General features: G+C 45.3%; 1 protein-coding gene across 10 annotated transcripts in view; it reads left to right on the top strand.

Moving 5' to 3' along the window:
* PRLR (prolactin receptor) overlaps positions 1-18883 on the top strand; it is a 172479-nt gene that overhangs the window by 32464 nt on the left and 121132 nt on the right. For 7 of the 10 annotated variants that reach the window (XM_041749382.1, XM_041749386.1, XM_041749390.1 and 4 more), the window contains exon 1: positions 6619-6783. The exons of 2 other annotated variants lie outside the window; for them this stretch is intronic. The gene's annotated coding sequence lies outside the window, so the exon portion shown is untranslated. Of the gene's footprint in view, positions 1-6618; positions 6784-18883 lie in introns of those variants that run through there. One more of the 10 variants, XM_041749383.1, reaches the window with a different exon arrangement.

Here is an 18883-nt window from a genome sequence, read left to right as displayed (position 1 = left end):
GACGTGCTGAGAGTCTCTCTAAGCTGGAGCGCACCATACAAAGATAAGAGGTATCATTCTTAGAATTGTAGCCCTAGTGTCCTGACACCTCATAGCACTGCCAGAAAGTCTGGATTTTTCCCTCAGTCCCATATGCAATCCATAGCTGCCTGATCAGCTTGGTTAAAAAGAGCTTTATTCTTAGAGAATGTGTCCATAAGAGTATCTCCATTTCCTTGTAGAGTGAGATTAAGCTACCTTCTACAAACAGTATATTTTTGAGCAGTCTCTACCTGGCTGCTGGACAAAGCCATTGTCGTCAACAAACTAGATGGAATCACTGCCTTGAGGATGTTTGTATTCTGGGAATGACTAACAACTTTCTCTTACCCTAGAGCAAGTAGGGCTTTCAGAGGGAAGATCTGGGGCAGCCTGTGGCCAAGGTCAAGACAGAATTGAATTGCTCTTGTGTCCAGGTCACTGACCATCGTGGGAGTTGCCATTTACCGATTGCCTCCTGTGGGACAGGTGCATTAATCTATTATTTCTCCCAATAGCCTGTGAAGTATTTTTATCCCCAATTTCCAAAAGACAAAAGTGAGGATCTGGGAGAAATAGTCCTAAACTAGTAAGTTTTGTACTGGTCTTTCTGAAGTGGGAGAGCTAGATTCTTATCTCATGGAGTCGAAGAATGAATCTCGTGGATGAAGAAGAGTGAGTAAAGTGATACAAGTTCATTAAGCAAGGATACAGAGAAAGCCCTCGGGAGTAAGAGGGATCTCAACAGGGTTGCCACTGGGGGCTTGTAGGGTTGGTCTTTTATTGAAAGCCAACCAGGGAACCTAAATCCTTTTAACATCTCTATTGATATCATGTTGAGTAAGGACTAGTGGTAACACCTTTAAAGGCCCATTTCCCTTTTAGGGTCTGGTTCATTTTCTATTGGCCCAGAGTAGCTCTTATAACAAGACCCCACCTCTGACACTTAGGGACAGGATGGTCTGGTTTGTTTATTTCTGGTTTCCTTTCACCTCCACATTTTTGGGATTTTTGTGAGCCTGATTCCGTGGCCCCTTACCTATCTCTCCCTACCTGGCCCTGCCTGTCCCTTACTCATTTCTGCTGGGTTATCCATCCTCTGTCCCCTCAATTAGTAGCCAATTTCCAAGTGCCACCCCTCCTCCAGGGCAGCCCTCCTTCCTGCCAGTCATCAGAACCACCCAGGGCTTAGAGGACCATGCTGGCAGGAAAGAAACTGCATTTTCTAAAACTCACAACCACACTTTGGGTTGGGTCTGGGCTAGAACCACTGCTCTCTGTCTCTACTTTTTTTAGGGGCAGGGGGCTTTATCAAAGCCTTTGTTTTTCTTCTCACCATTCAGTGTGGGTTTCTATTTAGTTGTGACAATAGACATAATATTTTTGGAAATTTTGCTCCCTTGGAATACAAATTTGAAATTTATGGGGATTGAGAAAGCTATAAAATGTAGTGGGAATGAGCAGTCTGCAATGAGAAGTATGCAAAATACTAGTTTTCCATCTCGTTTACAGATCTACAGTCACATTATTTTGTAATATCAAGATAAGTTTTGTGGTTACTGCATTGCTCATGTAATAACCAGGTTTTATTTAAAGAATGATGAAGGACAGAACGTACAGAGGGAGAATATATTTTGGAAGATTTGTTTTTTTTGTTTGTTTGTTTTCAATTTTCAAGTTTTGCAGAAAGTCTTTTAGAAGATATTTAAAAGTTTCCTAAGTTTCACTCCCTTTAAGGTAAACTTCTAGCTATAAGAATGATGCCTTTAAAATCTTTTTTTAAAAAGGATTTTATTTATCTGACGGAGAGGGAAAGAGCACAAGCCAAGGGAGGGGCAGAGGGAGAGAGAAGCAGATTCCCCGCTGAGCAGGGAGCCGGGTGTGGGGCTCAATCCCAGGACCCCAGCATCATGACCTGAGCCCAAGGCAGATGCTCAACTGACTCAGCCACGCAGGCACCCCGCCCTAAAAACCTGTCATTACCTGGATCACAGGAAATTGGTGGAAATTTTTACTACTAATCACATAGTACTGCAGAGTAGATCAAACAACTCTTCTTTTCAGAAAATAACATTTTCAGCCACATATGTTAATCTGCCTCATAGATTTAAGCATTTCACATCTGGGGGATCTTAAACTAAAAATGTCCACAAATCACACAGCCTGGCTGGCTGGGGAGGAGGGAAGATACAGAGTAAGGGGATCCACCCTGAATTCCAGTCTCTTGGCTGATCCTGCATTTCTCCTACAGCATTTCTTTACATTTAAGAAAAGCCCAATTGCACTTGACAGGATGAGCACTGGGTGTTATTCTGTATGTTGACAAATTGAACACCAATAAAAAATAAATTTATTAAAAAAAGAAAAGAAAAGAAAAGCCCAATTGTCTTGCAAACTGTATCACCCTTTTGGTGAGGTTAGAAGGCTTATGGCCACATTTCTAGCATTTTCTCTTGGTTTTCGTGCTTTTGGAGGAAAAGAAGCCCTGTTCCCTCTGACACTGGAGCTTCCTGCCAAAGGACTCTGCTTTCTCTGTGGCCAGCTCTGGAGACCCAGAAATCCAGTCTGTCCGGGACAGCCAACGTCACAGACAGAGGACACATAATTAGCTCGTGTGAACTTTGCTGTTGTCTTATGGTGGTGGTTTTTATTTAGGATCAAAGAGTTCAAGGGAGAACCGATCTGCTGGCTGTGGGGAAAGTTTCAGGTTTCTTGGCTTAGGCAGATCATTGGACTAGCAGGTTACCTGTAGAGAGTGTCTGTCGCTCCCTGAGCGGCTCTGCACTGTCAAGAGCTACAGTAACCACAGTCTAAGTGACTGATTTTATAACCTAACCCAGGTAGGTATTACGTGCTTTTTAGTGGCAAGGAAGCGGTGGGGAAGGAAAAGAGAACAAAGACCCAAGTGGTGGAATTTAGTAATAAAAACAAAGCAGAAAACCAAAAACATATTTCTTTCAACAGCCAATGTACTTTCCTGTTTAGAGAACTATTGCCCCCCACTTAGCCACAAACAACAAAGAATAAAATACATTGGGGCTCCTGGGTGGTGCAGTCGGTTAAGCAGTCGACTTTTGGTTTTGGCTCAGGTCGTGATCTCAGGGTCGTGGGATCGAGCCCCACATTGGGCTCCACACTCAGCTCAGTGTCTGCTTAAGACTCTCTCCCTCTACCTGGGCCTCTCTCCACCACGCTCTCCCTCTCAATAAATAAATATTAAAAAATAAATTAAGATTAAATGGCTAGTTACTCAATAGGGGTAGGGAAATTAGAGTCTGGAATTCCCGTGCTTGTCTTTGAGAAAGGAATGAGGCAAAGAGAAGATAAAAATGCCATTGTCTGTTCTGTGCAATAGAGAGACTCCTGTGAGCATCCACAGAAACCCGCCCTTCGTCTGTTGCCAGGAAAGCCCACGGGAGCTTATCAGCTTTGCAGCTTCCCTAAGGGCTCCATGGAGTCAGGGCACGAAAAAAAAAGTGTTCTGTTTGGGTACTTTGGCAGGTATAAGACAACGTTATTGAGTAATACTCTGCTAGGGCCTGGGACCAGCACCAGGTGAGCAGGAAAAGAGAATCCCTCTCTGGGACAAGGTTTTCTCAACCCTCCTGCTCTCAGAGGGGCCCTGGGATGTCTACAGGAGGAGTACGGGAGTTGTCAGCATCTTTGCAAATTCCTGAAGTGGGTCTCCTCTGTCACTGCGGGAGCTGAAGGGAGGCCAAAAGATGTTGTAAGAGGAATTGAAGGGCTGGCTAGAGAAATGGTCCCGTGTGCACCTCCGGTGCCACACCCCTGGCGGCTCCCCCACAGTCAGGGCAGGGCCTAGTGGCTGCTTTGCCTTCTCTCCAGGACAGGCGTGGCTCCTCTGCCTGCCAGTCTCGTTCTCATGCTGTTGCATGTCCAAGGATCATCCCCAGGGGCTGATGCAGATTCATGTTGGCCAACTCAAGTGGTAAAGGGGACCCTGAACCGGGACGCCTGGGTGGCTCAGTGGTTGAGCATCTGCCTTTGGCTCAGGGTGTGATCCTGGGGTCCTGGGATCGAGTCCTGCATCGGGCTCCCGCAGGGAGTCTGCTTCTCCCTCTGCCTATGTCTCTGCCTCTCTCTGTGTGTCTCTCATGAATAAATAAATAAAATCTTTAAAAGGGAGTGAGAGGACCCTGAACCTTGGCTTCTGGTAGTTTTGCTCCCATCCAAAATTGAGCAAGGATGTGTGCTGAGAGCTGCACCCCCTGGCGATAGAGGCTCCCTGCCGGGGGTGAGTCTCAGCCTAGCCCGAGTGCTCTCTCAGGGATGATGTGAGGTGCGTGCACTGGTTTACCTCCAGCTGCCCTCCACGTTTACACCCAGTAGGTCCTCTCTCCAGCCTCAAGACTCAATGGCTGTGATCAGAGGACTGGAAGTCGGGTGGGGAGGGATAGAGGGGAGCTCAGCTGAACAGGGGAGAGGCAGGGATGCCAACTCCAGGAGAGTTTAATCCTTCACCTGGGCTCTAACCCCATCTTCAATAGCTCAGACACTGGGGGAGCAGCCAGAGGCGGGGGGGGGGGAGTTGGCCCTCTGACTAAGTGGTGTTCAAAGACAGAAAAGAGAAAAGCAAAAAACCATTATAGCTTTAAACACTTTCGCTGAGTCTGCTTCAGGTCCTGGAGCAAAGCACACAGGGAGAGCTGGCCTCGCCCTCTTCCTTTCCCATGAGTGACTTATTTCTCCTTTTGACTAAAGTTCTTGGCAAAGTGATTTACCTTAGATAAGAAAAAAGTTGAGGCCAGGGGAGACTGGTGCCCAAGGACCTTCCTTGCCCCTGGGACCCATTCCCTCAGAGAAGTCTTGATTGGCCTCCACTTAGTCCATCTGCAGACCCACTGGGGTGTCTTTGCCAGTGGTTTGGGCTGCTGCCCAGGCTCCCAGGCGAGAGCTCCGTGCTCCCACCAGCACAACAGTCCTCATGCCTCAGCCCGGGGAGTGAGGAAGATTCCTTCTACAGAAGCACTTCTCTCGAGGAGGCGAGGCCTGCTAGCTGAGGTCTGTCATGCCTTTGCTCACAGAGGTGCCAGCCTACCCTCTGCCCTTCATCCTCTCTCCTTCTACCCCCTCGTCCATGCAAGACTCCTTACCTTCAGGCCATGACCAGACCACCTTCACACTTCAGAATGTGATTTCGTAAGAAACCCCCACGAGGACAGTCATTGCCAACCTCCTGGAAGGAACCAGAGGACTTCTCTTCTCCTGCCTGCCATTGCAGTGGCTTCCTTTGGTGGCCAGGGCCGTGAGCAGTCAGACACACTGAGCCTCTCTATGCGGATAAGCAAAACTCCATTGACTTCTCTCCTTTCCTGTTTTTCCCTCAAGGATCCAGGGAATTGCTAAATGTGTCCCACAGCCCTGCCATATCTTCTTCAGCAAACTTGGAGACATTCTTCCAAAGGTGTGGCAGTTTACTATGCCCTGGGCATCTTCTCATGCTGTGGAGGCAGCAGAAAAGAAAATCATGCCTCTCATACCACCACTTCCACACCCAGCCTTCCGGGGAATCATAATTCTTAATGCATCCGGAAGAGGAGGGGCTAGGATGCTCCAGAAGAAAACGGTTGGCACAGTCAGCTTGAAAGAGGTTATCCTGAGCTATGGCTCAAATTTTATACACCCATTTATTCCCCTAGAATTTATTGAGCACCTACTATGTTGTGCCTGGGTTCTAGAGCTACAGGGTGGAAGACAAACAGTACTGCTGCAGAACCTGGGGCGTTGAGTCTAGGGCAGGGCCTCACAGCCAATGAGGATTCTATGCTCAGGACCATTGGCCCCCCAACTAGCTTCTGCTGTGTGGGATTGCCCCCCCGGCTTCTCCTGGTGGGGCTCTAGTGATACGGTGTGAGGAGCAAAGGCGCAAGGAGGTGCATCTGACTCAGGGGAGTCAGGCTTTGGAGAATTCCTTCAAGAGTTTCAGTTAAGGGCGCCTAGGTGACTCAGTCAATTAAGAGACTGCCTTGGGCTCAGGTCATGGTCCCAGGGTCCTGGGATGGAGCCCCTCATCAGGCTTCCTGCTCAGGGGGGAGTCTGCTTCTCCCTCTACCTCTGCCTTTAATTTCCTCTCTTCCCTTCCTTTTATCCTGCCACACTCTTGGCACCTTCCAAAAAGCTTAGTGGCTCCTCCCTGCTTATAGGATTGAGTTCAGACTTCTCAGTTTGCCTTTCTGGGGCATGCAGGCTCAGTATAGGACTGTTGAATATGGTATCAGAATGAACCATTCTCTTGGTCTTTTTCAGCACCTGTATTTCACAAGAGTTGATGGGCTGGTCTTTCTGGGAACTTGAGATTAGTATTTTTGCTTCAAAATCAACTTTACTTCTTGCTTAGAACCTGTTACAGATAAAGGTCTTCCTCACCCCTACCCCCAGCCAAACCCAATAGACGTACGTGAGCCAGCTGTCCCCTGACCCCACACTCTGACCCTTGGAATGAACTGAAACAAAGTGTCCCTTCATGTTTTTCAGCAACGGCTTGTCTTGTCTGGCCTATCCTCATAACTGAACAATGATTGCAATCCTCTGTACTTTAATATGTCGATAAATTATTAACAGTGGGTTGTACCTTTTCCCAGGTTGTAAAAGGATGACTGGTTAGTCCCAACGTTCTCCTTGTCAGTGGAGGAAATGTAGGAGAGGTTGTCATCTCGGGCCACTTGTCTCTAAGACTCGTAACAAAGATGTGGCAGGCTCCAGCCAGGAGTGTGAGCAGGGTGACAGACAGCAGAAACGACCCAGGTGAGCCTTGCGTGACTGTCCATTTCTTTGTCGGTTTTGATCCTTTTTTCCCATCTTTCACTTCTGGGACCAGGAACGGGCAGCGGACGGAGAGTATAAGTAGCATATCAATGGCTGTTCAAAGGTCTTAGGGAAAGGGCTGTGTTTTGATAAGAAATGGGCAAGGACACTACATGTTAACATAAAGACCAACGTGAAGGCCCACTGTGAACCCCAAGTATCCCAAGAGGAAACTGTGGACCTGGCATGGGCACAAAGATGGAGAGGCCAACATGATAATATACTGGCGTGATCACATGACAGACCACTCTGTCCTAGGGAAATGGGAAAGGACAAATTGGGGGGAGAAGTTGGGGACGGGGCATGGTTCAGGGCCCAGAAGATGCTGGAGTCAAGGATGCATTGCTTGATGTGGAATTGGGAACATCTCCAAATCCAGCAGGAAGGTAGAGAGACTGAACTGTGCAGAGCCACTGGAGCCCGTGCATGCCGCCTTCATCAACCATAACTGTTTTGGGCTGAGGTGGTGTTGTTGTTGTTGTTGTTGTTGTTGTTGTTGTTGTCGTTGTTGTTGTTTTAACAGGTGTCAGTTTTTTAGAGCAGTCTTAAGTTTACAGAAAAATCATGAAGAAAATACAGAGGGTTCCAGTGTCACCCAGTCTCCCCTACATGTAAATCCTTTTATTATTAACATCCTGCATTAGCCTGGTACATTTCTCACAGCGATGAACCAATATGGATATATTAGTATTGGTTAAAGTCTGTAGTTTACATCAGGGTTCACCCTTTTGTGCTGTACCGCTCTGTTTGACCAGTGTGTAATGTCAGGTGTCCGCCGTTACAGTGTTACATGGAACAGCTTCACTGGCCTAAAATCCCACCTCTCCCAATCTGGCTTTCTCCCATACCCTCGGCAGCCACCGATCCTCTTACTGTCTATATTTTGCCTATTCCACGATGTCATATAACCAGAATCACATAGAATGTGAGTTCTATAGAATTCGGACCACCTTCTTTTAACTTAGCAAATATGCATTTAAGTTTTCTCCACTCCTCATGCCTTGATAGGTCATTTCTTTTTAGCGCTTAGTAATATCCCCTTGTACGGATGTGCCACAGCTTGTTCATCCATTCAAGCAGACTTTTCAGTGAGTTAAAAGGCAGAAGCAAGGGGCACCTGGGTGGTTCAGTTGGTTAAGCATCTGCCTTCAGCTTAGGTCATGATCTCAGGGTCCTGGGATCTAGCCCTGCTTTGAGATCCCTGCTCAGCAGGGAGCCTGCTTCTCCTCCTCCCTCATCCCCTCCTTCTGCCTCTCCCACCCCATGCTCTTTCACTCTTGTGTGCACAGGCTGTATCTCTCAAATAAACAAAATTTTTTTTTTTAAAAAAGGCAAGCAATGAAGAGTAGATGAAGAGGAAGGAGCAAAGGCCACAAGATGTGAAAGAAGCAAAAGGTTTAGAGAAGGGGAATAACAAACTTTAGTGCAGAGGCCTGAACCAGCCCAAGACAAGGTTCTTGAGACCAGTGTTCAGTGAGAGAGGCCAACTCCTCGCTGACTCCTGCCAGGCCTTCCCTGCTTGTATAGTCATGAAGTTTTATAGATACTTCATAAGGGTAAGAACCATGCCAGCCTCATCCTGAGAGTCCAGCACATGGCAGATAGCCAATGCATAGTTGACAAGGCATCTAAACCTCCAGAATCTTTTCTAAAGAGCAAGTTTGCCCAATCACCAGAAGATCTGAAGCTTCTGAGGCTGGCAGGTCCCAGCTGCCTGCTTGGCTGAGCCCCTCTGTGCCAAAGGCGGGGGGCAGGGGGGGGGCAAGGGTAGCCTAGGACTTTTACCTTCTTCCCTGGGAATACATGTCTGTTGCCACCATCTTCACCTGTCTTGTGAGATGTTCTACAGACATGAGCAGGCCCGACTGTAGGGAGGCGGAAAAACCAAGGGAGATATGGGCCAACCTAACAGAGGAGGTTAAAAAAGCTTTCTTGCCATAGGATTGGAATTCAGCTCTCCATGTACTCGTTTTTCAACCCAATCACATGGCAGGATAATTAGCCCAAACAACTTGTGTATAACTGGAAGAACAAGCAGGGTGATTCAGGTGATAAGAAACAGCTACGAGAGGAAGATGGGCCATGCCTTCCACTCAGAAAAGATGCTAACGGACAGGGGGAAATTCTGTGCCACAGAAGTCTCAGTCCACGAGTGGGAATGGTTGAAGCCCAGTGAGGGGAGTGCAGCTGGGAAGAAGGGGCTGCTCTGCAGGGGAGCTGGTAAGTCAGGTCAAAAATTGCAAAGCACATAGAAATCTGCCAGTTACAAATTAGTAGCTCAGTGGTGCTCCCTGGACAAAATAGCACATCACTCAGACCTGGTGTGTTGGTGCAGGGTCATTGCTTAAAATCTGGTCTTCTCCTAGGGTGTGATATTGGTGTTCCTTGGTATCCACATGACTTTCAGTGTAGTGAGAGGGGCACATGATCCCAGGAAGACTGTGAGGGTGTCTGGCTTGGGGTCTGTTCCTATCCTACCCATGTAAATACTCATGTGCCCTACGTAGTTCCCACAACCAGTGGAGAGCTCTTGAGAATTTCTTCTGTAAGAAAAAGAACGTAGCGGATTCTTGACCCAAAGGCTATCCTGAACAATGGGGCTCATCTGGAGACATGCATTGACTCCTCGTCCCCACTGTTACTTCACTAGAGGAGTCAGGGTTACTGTGGACATGTAATTCGATGGAAGGCAGAGGTAGAAACATTAGGTGGAGTGAGGATTAGCTGCCTTCCCACCTTGAAGCACCAGATGGCAATCCCTGAAGGAGGACATGTCTGTGAGGTAGATGGCCCAGTGTTGATTCTGTAGGTCCCCAGAGGGGCAGAAAAAGTAGTCCAAACATCTCCATGTAATCAGAAACACAAACAGAGGAGAGTCCAGCTCAGATCACAGCATGGTGTCTGCCTTGGGGACAGTTGGTCTCTCCTGATGCATCCACATCTGGCCACTTCTGCTGAACCTGGCAGGTGTCTGGGGCATTGCTGGCACATGTGGATCCCCACAGAGCCACGACAAAGCTTTCCATATCCAAAAAGTTCTATGAGGAAGATGGTGTCTGTGCCTCACCAAAATCTATTTTCTTGGGGTGTCTGTTATTTTGGTGCTTTACGACACAGAATTTTCAGCTTCATTTCTTGCTCATTGGCTTTTGTCTTCAGGCGTAGGACCTGCTTGTGGAAATTTAGGGCACAATCCACCATTTGGCAGTAGAGGCAAAGTGGCAAGCCTCGGTTACTCTGTCCTGGCAACACGCATCACTGCCACTCAATCCTCCGCCTCTCTCCTCCCATTCATGCTCTTCCTCCCTGGCTTTCCAGAACACTCTTTGGACTTAACTCCTTGTTTCTTGGTCCATGCCCTTCCTTGCCACTTATCCTGTTTGTTAGCCACAGACATGGGAGCACATTTAAATATTCACCCATAACAAAGGTAAAACCTAAGCATGGGACCCAGAGTCCCCAGGAAATTGGGATGTAGGGGAGAGAGGAGGTCATAGAGCTGAGAGTGGCAGGCAGAGGCAGGCACTGGCTCTTTCCCAAGGAGCCCTGAATTTCCGGGGCCATTAAAGGACAGACATTTATGACAGAGCCCACAGCCGTGCCCTTACTGTCTATAACAAAATTATAGGTCACTCACTTACTCATGTATTCTCTCAGCAAATGCTGGGTTATATAACAGGGTTGACTTGGAACACAAAGATACCTGAAATGTAGTCTTTTCCCCACGAAGTTTCATAACAAGTGTGATGAAGTCTGTAGACTGTGGTTCTGAAAGACACCCGGAAAAAAAAATTAAAAAAAAGAAGGAAAGAAAGAAAGAAAAAGAAAGAAAGAAAGAAAGAAAGGAAGAAAGAAAGAAAGAAAGGAAGAAAGAAAGAAAGAAAGAAAGAAGAAAGAAAGAAAGAAAAGAAAGAAAGATAGATAGATAGATAGATAGATAGATAGATAGATAGATAGATAGATGCCCAGGTAGTGGGTCTGCATGAGGAAGCTGGGAGCCCATCTGGGCTGATCTGGGAAGAAGTCCTAAGGACTTGACACCTGAAACGAGTCTTGAAGGGAAGGTTGAGAGGAGGAGGGCACTGGGTAGCATGTTCCTGACAGGAGCCAGCGCAGAGGCAAAGGCACCGAGCAAGCAGGGAGGTCATTGGGATTTCAGTGGCTGGAGGCCCAGGGAGAAGGCGGAGCCAGCTCAGGAGGGACCCTGAGGTCTGTGCATGGGAGGCCGTGGAGCAGAGAGGTGTGCAATCAGATTCATACTTCGAGCAGGAAGGCCTGGCTGAAATGTGGAGAGCACTTTAGAAGGAACCAGACCGACACACAGAATGCATCAGAGGCTGTTACAATAAGATTGGCTGGAAACGACACCCTCTCCACACCTGTCCACCCTGGGCTCCCTGTCGGAGGGGAAGGCCAGCCGGAGAAAGGGCTCGCAGGAAACTCGGTCATTGGTCTCATCATTTTTGTGCTGCCTGTGACTATAACGGCTTTGTTTTACAGCCACTATCATGTCAAATCACCACCGCGTGAACGTTCCCGTCAGGTGAAAGCTAGCCTCCAGAACGGGGAGACGACAACCGTCTGTCGTCTGAGCCACTCAGCCCGTGGCCCTTTGTTACGCAGCCCCAGCGCTCGCTGATGCAAGCGGCCGGCTCGCTAATCCCACATGGAGGCTACTGGGGTGTAGAGAGGAATGCCTCCCTCGAGTGGAGAAGACACACCTTCTACGTCTCCCAGGTCTCTCCAGGGCCAGTCCAGGTCACGTTCTAGTCTGGAGGTTGGGCAGCATCGCAGGGTCATGCTGTGGGTGAGCCGCCCGGCGAAGTTACTTGTCCTCATTATGCCAGCACCGCCCAGTAGAAATATAAGGTGCCAAAAAAAAAAAAGAAAAGAAAAGAAAAGAAATATAAGGTGCCAGTATGCTTGGGAAAACTCTCTCCTGCTCCCAGGATTCTGAGCAGAAACAGGTGCAGCCAAATATAACCCCAGCCCCCCTCCTCCTCCACCCAGCCTCTCACCACAAGGAACCGACAGGGCTGCTCTTAGAGTAACGGACACGTGGGCAGAGGGGAGACAGCTGCTCTCATTCCTTGATAGGCCTCGATCCCAGCAGTGTGCATGTATAAATTCCACCAGTGTCACTGCTCCTGCTAGGAGTCCCACAGTTAATTATTAACAACTAAACAAATCCATAGTGAGCTGAGATTAGGTCTTGTTGCAAGGCTCGGGCATTTTCTGAAAGCATGTTTCCATGAAGACTTCGCCCCCATTGGATTCCTCATCAGGGTACAGGACAGAAAGACAGACAAACATCAGGTCTGTAATTTCAGCTAGGAGAGACCCAAGCCTGAAACCTCAGGGAGTTCACTTGGGAAAGGTCTTCCTAGAGAAGTGGACTTTCCTAGTCAATGTCTCAACCAAACAGGTGTTTGGAGGGAATAAAAATCACATTACCTTAGAAGGAACTGGGGTAGTCTGGCCTGACTTGGAGCCTATTTAGAAAGAACATCATCCGTTGTGCAAAATAACTCTAAATGATGGTAAACTGTCAGGGGAATTCGGCTGATTGCCGGGGTACACCCACCATGAAAGTAACACATTTTGGAATTTAGGTTGGAAGGGAGGTGGAAATTCATTTTGTTCTTTCTCAGTGTATGGTTGGCTTCTGTAACCGTCGGGTAGCCTACGTCTAGAGAGTAAGACTAACGCCTTGTTTCCTGCCCAGGGAAGTCTAAAAGCCTAGGATGCTTCAGAATGTCCTATAGTAGATGTTTCTCTAATGTTCTTCAAACAGTTCCCCAAATTTTTTATGCAAAATAAAATTTTCCTTTATTGCTGTAATACAGAAGTGGACCTTGACCTAAATCGTGCCCAAATCTCATCATTCAAACTAACGGTAACCCCACACTTGCTTAGCATTTGTGATACATATGGCATTAGGGTAAATCAGATGACCTACCTCTTAGATGCCTCATAGATACTTATGTTATTATTTGGAAGGTTGAATAAATTTATGCAAAGTGCTTAGAACTCCACTTATACCATCTCCTCTGCAGCCTTAGTGTGTCCCTGATTTGGTCAAGTAGAACCATGCATGCCCTGTGAGAAAGGGAAGGAGGTAAGGTGCAGGCAAGGTTGACCTTCTAGGTAAACACCATTGGATGAGCACCCATGTGCTGCAATGGTCCCCATGCCCATGTCTAATGCATCCTAGTCCATCAAGTTCTTACTTTTTTAAAAGCTTAAAAGTTTCAAAGTGCCTCAATAAAAGGCAAATACTCTTCTGAAGGATATCATTTTAATCAGCCAACCATTATCAGGAATTCTTTTACATCTTTCCAGGGGCCTAAAAGAGCAAAAAGGCCTTACAGGTAAAGGCACAAGAAAAGGCCAATCTTCTGATGGGAGAGAATTCAGACCATAGATTGAGATGGTAATTTGATATCTAGACTGATCCACTCCAAAGTGACTTTTTCTCTAAGAATAAATTCAGGTCTTCTTGGGTTACATTCTTGCAGATAGGAAATATATATATATATATATATATTTTTTTTTTTTTTTTTTTTTTACATATTTTGACTGTGTGAGTTGGCAAAAGGAAATGGTGGAATGTTTCAAGTACCATGCCTATTTTGTTTTTCCCAGAAACATATCCATCTACATCCCTGAGGTTTCAACATTCCACTCCATTCTGGGCTCTATCCAAAAGAAAATGATCACATGCCCACATGTGTGTCTATAGCTGACCACAATGCAGTATCAGGATTTTATTCAAACTCTATGGCCTCTCTCCACATATGAAGTAAAGAGGAAATCACATGGACCCTAAGGGGTATCTTAGAGACCCTGGCCTTGATTAAATTAAATTAAATTAAATTAAATTAAATTAAATTAAATTAAGCAAGTGTAACAGGATCCTTAGGAGACAGACTCAGGACCTGGGATCAGGCCACACTTTCTGAATGTGGAAGGCATACCATGAGCCTTCCATCTTTACTGGAGAACCCAAGAATTAAGGCCAGGACACATCAAGAATCCTGTATTCAATTCTGTGATGTACCTTTGACAAGGAGCATTGACAACTTATAGTTTGTCCAGTGGGTGGTGACAGGGAAATAGATTGATGATACCAGAGAAATGTGAGACATGGGATGTTGTTTCCCAGAGGAAGATGATGGCTGTCTATTCTTTAAAGGACTGTCATATGGAAGAGGGAGAAGTATTCTTCTTCACCCCAAATGGTAAAAGTAGGACTAGGGAAAGGAGGTTATGGATGACCAAGTCTTTCCAGCACTTAGAGTTGTCTAGAGTGAAGCATCATTGTGCAGGTTGATGCTTTGCCTGGTGTTTGATGTGTTGGCTCAGTGTCAGGGGCATGTGGTGGGGGAAGGGGCAGAGGGGACACCAGTCAGAGAGGTTGAAGAGGAAATGCCTTCTTGGGCAGGAGATTGCACTAGTTGTTGCTAACTATTAAAATGATTTTTTAAGTGGATGGATAATAAAGTGGGTGTATGGTCTCTGTGTTCCACAAACTTAATTTCCCACATCAACTATTTCATGCACAGAAAACCTAAGAAACAGGAAAGCTAATAAGGTTGCAAAGTATTTTAAACATACTGTCTGGGGAGCCATTGGATCACAAATGGCAGGTACACATTGTGGATAAGAGCATGGGCTGTGGAGGCCAAGCCCACATGGGTTCAGGTCCTGCCTCTGCCTTCATTAACTTTCATGTTCTGGAATGAGTTATCAAACTTAGATATGCCTTCACTTTTGTGGCTGTAAGGTGGAAATAACACCTGACTTCTACTGTTGTTCTGAGTCAGTTACCGCACCAGAACTTCAGAACTCTGTCTGGCACATGGTGAGCTTTCAGTAAATACTGTTTTACTCCTTAAAACAGTAGCTTAATGATGATGGTCACAGAAGGAGAAATCATCGGGGTTTCTTAAGTCCATAAAAGAATTTAAACAGCATGGCACTGCCTTCAGTAAAAAAGCATACATGTTCAGGAGTGATTAATTCTGTAAGTGGAGTGAATGACAGCTAGTCCCATGAAGCAATGGAAAAATAGAGCCTGGTGATATTTTTGGATAGTGAAGCCAAAGAGAATGGAAGGGTAGCCGAGTTCCTAGGATTTCCCTGGACTGCTTCCTTGGACTGTGCTCTGCCTTTTTCCCCAAGAGACATAAAAACCAAAGCCTCATCCAGATTACTCATCTTTCCCAGTGTTAACAGTACATGGTTACATCTGGTTGACAACTGAATTATCTCTACCCTAAATTTTTTTCTTATTGTAAAAGCACCTGTACGACCAGGGGAAAAAGGAGAAAAAAACACAAGAAGGCTTAGTTTCTCATCATGGTAATTGCCTGAGAGGGCTTGTTGGGGGTCTGGGAGCCCTTCATCCCAACTTTGGTCTTTTGAATTTCCCAGGTTCTAATTACTTTGCTAAGCTGGAAGCTAATGAAAAGAAGGGAGAAAGATCTTGAATGTCCCTCTCAGGACATAATGTGGCTCTTAAGAGTCTGTCTTCTTATTTGTCCAAATGAAATAGATCACTGGGGAAACAGCAAAAGTCTCCTCCTGTTGAGAAAACACATTTTCCAGTCCTGGGTGTTACACCACTTTGGTTCTATGTGAAATAAGGCAGCGTCCTAACACTAAATGATCAACTGCATATAATGGGATGAGCTTATTTTTCATGTTCCCAATAAATACAATGAAACCACAGACAACTCTGGATGGTCTCTTCGGAAACCGTATGGTGCCAAGAACAGGAATTTAAATTGGTTCCTTTCTCCTTGGGTTGTTTATAAAACCAACATTATTAAAAATTACTAAGAACTGTTAAGCTTCATTAGTGTGCTCTGGGGCATGATTCAGTGCTTGGGTAATATGCGCTAATCATCCACTGATCATGCCCATCTCCTAGGACTCTTCCAACTGGTACGTTCATGCTTATCCTGAAATTTTAAGTAGGGACGAAACAGTAGCTTGCATCAAGTGTGAGGTGGAAATTATTTCTCCTGATTGCCTTGTTACTATTTCTTCCTCTTTCTTGTACTTATGACACTGGTCATAAAATCTATCTGCATGGAGATCTGTCCATTACACAGAACATTACATAACTTAATTTACAGAGGGAAAATTATTTCTGGCAGCAGTATCACTTAACCTGAAGAGGCACTATCTGGCCAACTAACTGTGGGACTAAGAGTCAGGCATAGACAGTGCCCTGGTTTCTCTAGGTTAACAATTATAACCTTTTCTTTTTTTTTTTTAAGATTTTATTTATTTATTCATGAGAGACACACACACACACACACAGAGGCAGAGACACAGGCAGAGGGAGAAGCAGGCTCCATGCAGGGAGCCCAACATGGGACTGGATCCCGGGACCCCAGGCCCTGGGCTGAAGGTGGCGCCAAACCTCTGAGCCACCCGGGCTGCCCTATAAGCTGTTCTTTACTTGACCTAGCATAGATGTAGATGGTGGTTGAATTCAGCAAAATTTTCCTCATGAAAGTTTCATTTGTCTGAAAGGTTTTACACACTGATCTGCAAAGAATGCCCACAAAACCCCTTGGTTTGAGAACACGGGCTGCAGGCTAGGTTCTCCCAGGCAGAGAATACATCTTCAAAATTTCAGTGGTTAATGGTGGAACATGGGTCAGATGTAGTGCAGCATGTTCCAAGTCCCCTCTCAGCCAAATGCAATAACTTGTCAACTTTACCTAACAGCAGCTGAAGACCTTAAAACTGTCAGCGGGCTCCATGAAAGATCTCCAGAAAGAAGGTGGAGAAATATTTACATGTATGTGGATAACTTCTACCTTCTATTTGCACGCACAGAGCCTGAGTAGTTATCCTTCCCTCCCAAGAGCCTTTCTGTTTAAGAAGGCTTTAGGATCTATTCTCCTTAATCATATAGAAAGAATTCACTGGGTTGGAAAATTTTAGCTTCCACTTTATTTCTTACTTTACAAAGAATTGTGCTTCATCTATGAATGAGTTCTGATGATAGAGAATTGGATGCTGCAAATTAGTGTTATTAAACGTACTAAGGCAGGGGAGGGACTCCTTTAGAAGAATAACAGAGTCTGAGGGGGATCTCTTCTTCCCAGGCATCTGCCAGAGATGTTTCTGAACTTAATAGTTACATTAAATAACTCAAAATTGGGGCACCTGGGTGACTCAGTGTCTGAGCGTCTGCCTTTGGCACGGGTCCCAAGGTCCTGGGATCGAGTCCCACATCAGGCTCCCCACAGGGAGCCTGCTTCTCCCTCTGCCTATATCTCTGCCTCTCTGTGTGTGTCTCTCATGAATAAATAAATAAAATTTAAAAAAATAAATAAATAATTCAAAATTACTGTAAGTGCACAGCACTTTCCTCCCACAATGTTACTGAAATTAAGGATGCCAAATCATTCTTCTCCCATTATTACTTCACAATGGAAATGTATGGCTCATCCTGCTATTAGACTAACTAGAGTCTAATGCCTGACTAATTAATGTACAACAATGCCAGGATTAGTAAGCATGATGTTGGTTGACTTTAGCCCCTAAGAACATCACTCTTGGTTGAATAAATAGAATGGCCAGTGGAATCCCTATGTAGCTATTATTGGCTGGTTTTGGACACTCAACTAAATACCCCAGTAAAAATAATAGGACACAGTTTTATTCCTATGAAAACTTGAGAATTGGGTATTTTAGGACTTAACTAAATGTGTTGCTCATTACTTTTGTCCAAGGACATACTAACCAATGATAGACTTTTAAATACCTGCTATAGGCCACTTCCATTCTTGAATTGAGGAGGTAGGAGATACTTAACTTCAGAGAGAAATTCGCTAACTGTACAGAACCTATGTAGTAAACGTCAAAATGAGAAGCATAGATAAGTGTTGTATAAAATTACTCTGTGACCCACTCAGGCTAATGCAGGCACTCCATAAGCACTTACAGGGGTAGGTAGCTCTTTATCTGCTCACTTGCATATTATTGCCCCACTGTGCAGGACTGGAAGCTTCATGGGGGCAGGGCCCATACCATCTGTCTTACCTGGCCTGTAACTAGCAATCAGTAAAAGGTGATAGCATAGAGGAAGCTACATAGAGAAAATAGGGCAAAGGATGGGCAAAACTTTAACAGACATGAATGTTTAAAGGCTGAATGAACAGATAAACCAACACAGGAAGCAAGAATTAGCAGGCCAAATATATCCTTTCACTGTCTCAGCAAACATTTGCAGATCCCTCCCCATTTGCTAGATACTGTGTCAGCAATATAGGTACAAAGGTGAAGAAACATCATTCCCAAGGGCCGAGAAGAGATTTGCAGCCTGGATAACATGAGGTAGGCTGACTGGGATTAGGAATGGTCAGGATTGGTGAGCTGTGAAGAATAGAGTACATATGTTGTGAAAAACTGTGGGACCTTCATCTTGAAGATGATGAAAACCAGCAAAAAAATTTAAATTAGGGAAGGTTAAAAAGTCATTGGGAAGGTCCCCAAAGTAACCATGACATCATTGTTAGGAGAAGGTTTGTTACTGATGGAAACTTTAGTTGCACACCCTAAGAACCACTATCTCAGCATGTTAAGAAAAGTGAGGTATATTTTCACACAGGCAGAAATTTCCAGGACTGGGTAATATTTGCATTTTTATTGTTTAATTTTTACCTTACCAGTATGTTAACATTATTAACAGTGTTTTGTAATTTTTTCATAAGTATAGCTTGTTTCTTTAAATATTACATTCCTAAAAAGCTCTGGTGCATTGTTAAAATGTGGTTTTAGTATATTCTATGAATATACTAGACATAGACAAAAATCTTTTTTAGCAAACTTCACTTGCATTTTATAATATACTTCAATGGGATAGTGGGACTTGGTCATATCCATTTCATAGAGAAACTGCTAGAATTCATCTGCTCCATGACATTAATGTAGGGCCAGACAGTATTACAACTAACATCAGTAACTAACCTACCTCTTCAACATGATGTTTCCTATGGAACATGCAGTGAACATT

This window comes from Vulpes lagopus, chromosome 3 (assembly GCF_018345385.1).
Source record: "Vulpes lagopus strain Blue_001 chromosome 3, ASM1834538v1, whole genome shotgun sequence".
Classification (NCBI taxonomy): domain Eukaryota; kingdom Metazoa; phylum Chordata; class Mammalia; order Carnivora; family Canidae; genus Vulpes; species Vulpes lagopus.
This window is presented reverse-complemented; position numbering and strand designations above follow the sequence as displayed.